This window comes from Nicotiana attenuata, unplaced genomic scaffold, assembly GCF_001879085.1.
Source record: "Nicotiana attenuata strain UT unplaced genomic scaffold, NIATTr2, whole genome shotgun sequence".
Taxonomy (NCBI): Eukaryota; Viridiplantae; Streptophyta; class Magnoliopsida; order Solanales; family Solanaceae; genus Nicotiana; species Nicotiana attenuata.
The window spans coordinates 370572-378167 of NW_017670377.1; positions in this window are offsets into that span (position 1 = coordinate 370572).

Below are 7596 nucleotides of genomic sequence, written 5' to 3' on the forward strand. Positions count from 1 at the left end.
TAATACACAACTATATTCATTGTATTATACTAAAAGTAGAGCAATGAGTAAGGACATTAAGTAACGCGATAGGCTAACAAAAAGTCACATGGCAATATAGCAAGTGTGCATTATGGTTAAGCCAAGTGACAAGCTAATATAAAGCCACTTGGAAAATAATGATAATATTTGTTATAGTATTTAATTTAAATTGAAAGACAGGATATTTATTTAAATTTAAATAGAAAGATAGTAAATAAGATTCTTTTGAATCTAAATAGAAAGAAAGTAAAATTTGAATTGATTGATTAATTAATTAGGAAAGCTAATCAACACATAAATATTCCAATTCAAACGGGAGGCTCAACGAGTGAGGCGAATTGTTCTAAATATTGAGAAAGAGTTTTTTGAAATTTGAGTTCACAACAAAAATAACAGAAAAAAACAAAAACGTGTTTGTCACTAGAAATAAGACTAAAAAATCTAGGTTCAAACCCATAATCATAATTACCGAGTTGTTGGATCAAAACTTAACTTTCGTCACTACCTTAGGGACTCTATATAGTATGACTTCACTCAGTTTCAATATAGATGAGATAGTTTGACTTGGCACGAAATTTAAGAACGAAAAACAAAACTTTTGAACTTATGATCCTAATAGTTTTGTGGGGCAATGATATTTTTGCATGGGTGTAAGAACTTCTCATTATATGTAAAATGGGTAAAATAAAAAATTTAAAGTTAATTATTTTCAAGTACAGAAATGTGTCATTCTTTTGGAACAGACTAATAAGAAAAATATTTTATGTAAATTGAAAGGGAAGGAATATAATTTGAATCATATTGTATTTTTATTTGTTTGTATCACCGGCTATATATGGGGTTATAATATTTAAGTTTATGTCAATAGTTATTCATAAAATTTGTTCTTTTCAATTTATAGAATTTAGCAGGATCATAATATTATCCGCACATCGTGCGGGTACTAATACTAGTGATAAAGAAAAATAAGGCATGTGAGCTATTAACCCTCCATAAGCAAAATATTTAATTGGATTTTGCTTTTTATCAAAAGGCACAAGGCCCGCGCGATTAGTTGCTAAAAAGTATTTGCAACAAAATAAAGTTGGTTGTAATGATACTTTTATACTAGTAGGTCAAATGGAGACAATAAAATAGTCCTTGTAGGTTAGAAGTGAATATGTATCAACTAGGCACCCGTTGGCTTTTGTGTGGGTTTACTTCTTTAAATTTTGATCAGCTCATTAAGTAAAAATTCTGGCTCCACTACTGATAGTTGGTTACAGAACAAATGACGATGGTACCAACTATTGGCAGATCAAGAACTCATGGGCAGATGCGTATCCAGTATTTTTTGTCACGACCCATTTTCACAACAGGTCATGAGGGCGTCTGACACCCTTGTCAGGCAAGCTAATTGCGGGAACACTTCTAAAATACTTATGTTGCTTTTAATTAGAATAAGTGAAATAAACACTCAATTTGGAATTTAAACCAGAAGAGCTGAATACTGTAATATTAAAATTACACAATCCCAAAATAATCGTCTACCAAAGTGTGAGCCAGAACCTGGTATCACAAGCTACGGGCAACTAGTAGAATATACATCCAAAAGAATATCACACTACCCTACTGTCTGGATCCAAATAGACAGAAAATAATAATACAAAAGAAAGACTTCTTCGGCTGCGGATCGACATGGGGGGAAAGCACCTCACCGTAGAAGTCCCAAATCCGCTCACGAATGCGCACCAGAGTGATAACCAGATCCACCTGCCTCAGACCCTGTACAGTTAAGTACAGAAGCGTAACATGAGTACATAAAAAATATGTACCCAGTAAGTATCCCGTCTAATCTCGAAGAAGTAGAGACGAGAGGTCGACTCGATACTTACTAAGGTCAAGTAAAATGAGAAGAATTTATAATAAGCAATAATAACTCAGTTTATAGGAATTCGCAAGTACAAAACATCAATTCTTCCTTTAAGTTGTCATTACGAGTGTCCATCTATACATGAAAGAAAATATGAGGCCTAACCCACATAAAAAGGGTCACATAAGTCATGCGCATATAATCACCGAGGAACGTACGGCCCGATCCAGCATAAAAATAGTAAATTGTGCACTGCCGAGGGTCGAACGGCTCGAACCATAGATGCATCTATTACCCCTCTCGCAAATCAACCGTGTGACGCGGTCAAATAGAAATAAACTCATTGCCACGCAATAACAACAATCACTACACATATGAGGGTCAACGTGCATAGAAATGCCAATTATTTCCTTTTAAGAACCAAATAGGTTAAGGATCGTTTTCTAATTTCATTCTTCTTAATCACAAGAGTTCATTACATCCCAGATAGTCAACTATACTAGAATATCACGTAAAGCATGCTCATGGGTCCTAAACTATCCGAACTTAGTATAATAGTCGCTACGCGCGGACTTTCGTCACCTAGTACGTACGTAGCCCCCGAATACAACAACAAATAATTCAATTATTATACCTATGGGGACAATCTCTTACAAGGTTAGAAAGGAGACTCACCTCGTTCCAAAGCGCACTTCCAATATCAAGAACAAGCCCAAGCCCTTAATTCGGAGCCGAACGAGCACAAACTAGCTAAAATAAGTAAGAACTAGTCAATAAAGGCTTACAAGGTCGAATTCTAACTATTCAAGTAATTTCCCAACCTTTTCCACGAGTTTCCTAAATTTCGACCCCGGGCCCACGTGCCCGGATTCTGATATTTTTCAAAGGAAATTGTTCTTTACAACCTAAGGATCACTAATATATCATTTCTAGCACATTACATAGCAAATTACATGATTAAATCTTAGTTTTATTGAAACCCTAGGTCTATCTCTAACTCTTTGATTTTATCTAATTTTTAGTGTTTAATCTACCTAATATACATGTATTTAAACTAAGGATGAATGGGGATTACTTACCTTAAAATGCTATATTGAAACCCTCTCTTTGGAAGTACCAAATTCGCCCAAGTGTGGAGTTGTGTATGGAATAAGTGACTGAGAGTTCGGATTAAATGAACTCTCTGCCCCCCAGCGATTTTCACTTCTGCGGTACCATGACCGCTTCTGCGGAAACCGCCTCTGCGGAAAAAGGTCCGCTTTTGCGGACATGGCCCAAGAAGCCTGGACCGCTTCTGCTGTCAGGTGCCCGCTTATGCGGGTCCGCTTTTGCGGATGTCGAGCCGCTTCTGCAGATTTGGGCCTACGGAGCTGGACCGCTTCTGTGGTCTGGGGGCCGCTTAAGCGGGACCGCTTCTGCGGTCTCTGGGCCGCTTCTGCAGTTTCCCCTTGGCCTGGCCCTTTTTGCTTTTGCGATGTGTTGACCGCATCTGCGGTACCGCTTCTGCAGTCCAAGAACCGCAGATGCGGTTATGATAGAAGCAGCAACTGAAGGTTGTTTTTCTTTAATTTTCTACTTCGCTCGAACCTCGCTCGTTTGACGCTCGGGGCTCCCGAGCCCCGCCCGAACATACCAATAAGTCTGAAATCACGAGACGGACGTACTCGAACCCTCGGAACTCCCAAAACAACGCTAAATCTTGGAATCACCCCCTAAAACCAAATGAATCAAACTATTGAATCTTAAAGTTCTTAATTCTCCTCTAACGGGTCAAAACGCCCTTAAACTACTCGGATTGACACCAAATTTTACGGGCAAGTCTTAAACAACATTACGGACCTGTGCCAAGCTTCGGAACCAAAATCCGAGCCCGATACCTAGGGAATCAATGATTACTCAGTTTCTTTAATTCCTTTAAACTTCAATTAAACAATTTTAGATAAAAATTCATTACTCGGGCTAGGGACCTCGGAATTCGATTCCGGACATACGCCCAGGTCCCATATTTTCCCACGGACCCTAAGAAATTGCCAAATCACGAATCCGGGTCCGTTTTCCCAAAATGTTGACCAAAGTCAAACTTGGTCTTTTTAAGAAAATCTTAAGGAAGCAAATGGGCATATTTTTACTCAAACTCTTCCCACTCCCAAACCGATCACCCCCGCAAGTCGTAGATTAGTTAAAGCAAGTACGGGAGGCTTTATTTAGGGGAACGGGGTTCGAAAAGGTAAAACGACCGGTCGGGTCGTTCATTCTTCACCTCTTAAACAAACGTTCGTCCTNCTCAAACACTACCACACAGGAATGATGAACTCGGTCGACCACTATAGAATCACTCACCGGTGTAGATACATAAACAGGGGTATCCAAAGCATCACTAGGCATAGCCAGGTAGGGTGCAAAATAAGACGACACATAGGAATACGTAGACCTAGGGTCAAATAGCACTGAGGCATCCCTATCACAGGCCAGAATAGTACCTGTAATAACAACATCTGAAGACTCAGCCTCTGGCCTGGCTGGCAAAGCATAACACCGGGGCTGGGCCCCACCTCCCTGAACCATGTCTCTGGGACGATCTGCTACTGGCTGACCCCTACCTCTGCCGGTCCGAGCTCCACCTCTACGGTCTCTACCTCCACCTCTATGATCCCTACCCCCGCCTCTAGCTGGCTGGGCAAGCTGTGTATCACCTGGTGCCTGAATCATGGGGCGAGGACCCTGCTGCTGAGAGCTACCCGAGGCTCGAGGTCAAAATCTGACAATGTGACTCGGGTCACCACAACCATAACAGGCTCTCAGCTGCTGAGACTACTGGCCCTGTCGACCTGAATGTCCTCCCCATAAACTCTGAAGTGGCGGTGCACTGATGGGCTGCTGATCAGAATAATGCTGCTGAGAACCGCCACCGCCTGGAGTACCATGAGAAACCTAGAGTGCTGACTGAAAGGGTCTTGGTGAATGGCCTCTACCATAAGGATCCCTACCTCCAAACGAGGTACCACTGAAACTACCAGAATGACGAGGCCTCTTATCTGACACCTGACCACCTCCTCGTGCAAGAGCCATCTCCACTCTACGGGCCGCATTGGCCGCCTCCTGAAAAGAAATCTCACTACCAGCTCCCATAGCCATCTGGAGACGGATCGGCTGAATCAATCCATCAATAAACCTCCGTACCCTCTCTCGCTCTGTGGGGAGTATAACAATAGCATGGCGTGCCAAATCGATGAACCGCGTCTCATACTGAGTGACTGTCATAGTGCCCTGCTGGAGGCGCTTGAACTGCCTGCGGAGAGCCTCTCGCTGAGTAACTGGGAGAAACTTCTCCAAAAACAACTCTGCAAACTGATCCCATGTCAATGCTGGCGACCTTGCTGGTCTAGATAAACAATAGTCCCTCCACCAAGTCTTGGCGGATCCTGCAAGCCGAAAGGTGGCGAAGTCGACCCCGTTGGTCTCCACAATACCCATAGTCCTAAGGATTTCATGGCAGCTGAATAAGAAATCCTGTGGATCCTCTGAAGAAGCACCGCTGAAGGTGGTGGTGAAGAGCTTGGAGAACCTATCAAGTCTCCACAAAGCATCCGAAGACATAGCCGCTCCATCGCCGGTCTGAGTCACAACACCCGGCTGAACTGCCGCAGCTGGTTGAACCACTGGAATCTGTGCCTGGGGAGCTACTTGCTTCGGAGTACGTATAGCAGGAGTCTGAACTCCTCCCCCAGCCTGAGAAGTGGCTGGTGCTACTGGAAGCAAACCCGCTCTAGTGACGCTCTCCACAAAGCCTACCAATCTGACCAGAGCGTCCTGAAGAATTGGGTGGCTATGAACCCCTCTAGGACCTGAGCTGGGCCCACCGGAGCTGCTGGGGCTGGAGCTTCCTCATCATAATCAACATGAGGCTCCACCTCTGGGACTGCTGCTCGGGGATGGGCTCTGTCCCGGCCTCGGCCTCTGGCATTGCCTCGGCCTCTGCCCCTCGCAGGAGCTGCTGCTGGGGGCTCGGGCTGCTGCGTGGTAGAGGAGGAAGTACGTGTTCTCGCCATCTGCGAAAGAATAGAGTAGAAAGGCAATCCGTATTTGAGAAACAGAATCGCACGACAGGAAAGAACAAAAGTGAAACTTTTCCTAACTCCGTAGCCTTTAGGGGATAAATACAGACGTCTCCGTACCGATCCCTCAGACGCTACCAAGTTTGTCCGTGAGTAGCGAGACCTATGTAACCTAGAGCTCTGATACCAACTTGTCACGACCAGGATTTTCCACCATCGGGAGTCGTGATGGTGCCTACTAACGGAGCTAGGCAAGCCAAACATTTTAAACATTTTTCGGATGACAACACAACAATAACAAAACAACGAGTCTTTAAATAAATGCGGAAGTCTAAAAAGAAAGAACATAATAACTGAAACCCAAAATGCGGAAGTTTAATATTTCTTTACCCAAGACTGGAGTCGCTATCTCACGAACTACTAAAGAGTGCTACAAACAAGTCTGAATAGAAAATGCCTAAATGTCTGTCTCGGTACAATGAAGACAAACTGAAAACATAGAAAGGGACTCCGGCCTGCGAACGCCAGCTAGGATACCTCGTAAGTCCCTCGACTGAAGTCCACTCCCGATCAATATCCTACTGCTGTGGTCCAAAAGCTGCTCCAGTACCGTGATCTGTGCAAAAGAGCACAGAAGTGTAGCATTAGCACAACCGACCCCATGTGATGGTAAGAGCCTGGCCTAACCCCGGCGAAGTAGTGACGAGGCTAGACAGGACTACCAAATCAACCTGTGCAGTTTAATGTATATATATGTGCAATACAAGGAAAGAACACAGAAGTTAAATAGTTAGGAGGGAGGGGAGCATACTATGGGGGAGTACAGTTCGGATATAAAATTGACAATTTAAGTAAGAAACAGGGCAATAACAATAGTTAATGAGAGCATGAAAATCAACAGTTGCACGGCATCAACCTTCGTGCTTTTACTCTCATTCTCACCAAAAGCAATCAAATAAAGTGCACGGCATCACCCTTCGTGCTTTCCCTCACATAACTCTCATCTCTGGCACGGAATGATCCTTCGTGCAATTATAATCAAATCAGAGCACGGAATGTCCCTTCGTGCAAATATAATCAACCATGGCACAGAATGACCCTTCGTGCAAATATAATCAAAACATGGCACGGAATGACCCTTCGTGCAAATATAATCAAAGCATGGCACGGAATGACCCTTCGTGCATTATCACTCTTCCTCACCCAAACGGTAATCACAACCAAACGGGGCAAGGGGGTAAACAAAGAATAAGAAATGTCCCGGCAAGGGAGCAACAAGAACACTTTCACATCCCGTCAAGGGGGATAATCAACATACTCAAACTATCCCGGCCAGGGATTTACTCATATCACTTCCTCTATCTTTCATTTCTTACTCAATAGTCTTATTATCGTTTGAGCCAATGCTCCAAAGAATTTACAATTCATATTTAGTCCTCATACTCTTCACCTTGCATAGAATTCATCAATTAACATGGAAGAGTCATAACAATATCAGGATAAGTACATACAAGGACCCACGGTCATGCTAGACACCGGTGTATAGATACTCGTCACCATGCCTATACACCGTACTCGATCATTTAGCAATTAGCAAATGATAACACTCTAATCCCTATTCCTTCAAGCCAAAGTTAGATCAAACACTTACCTCAAATGCTCCAAACT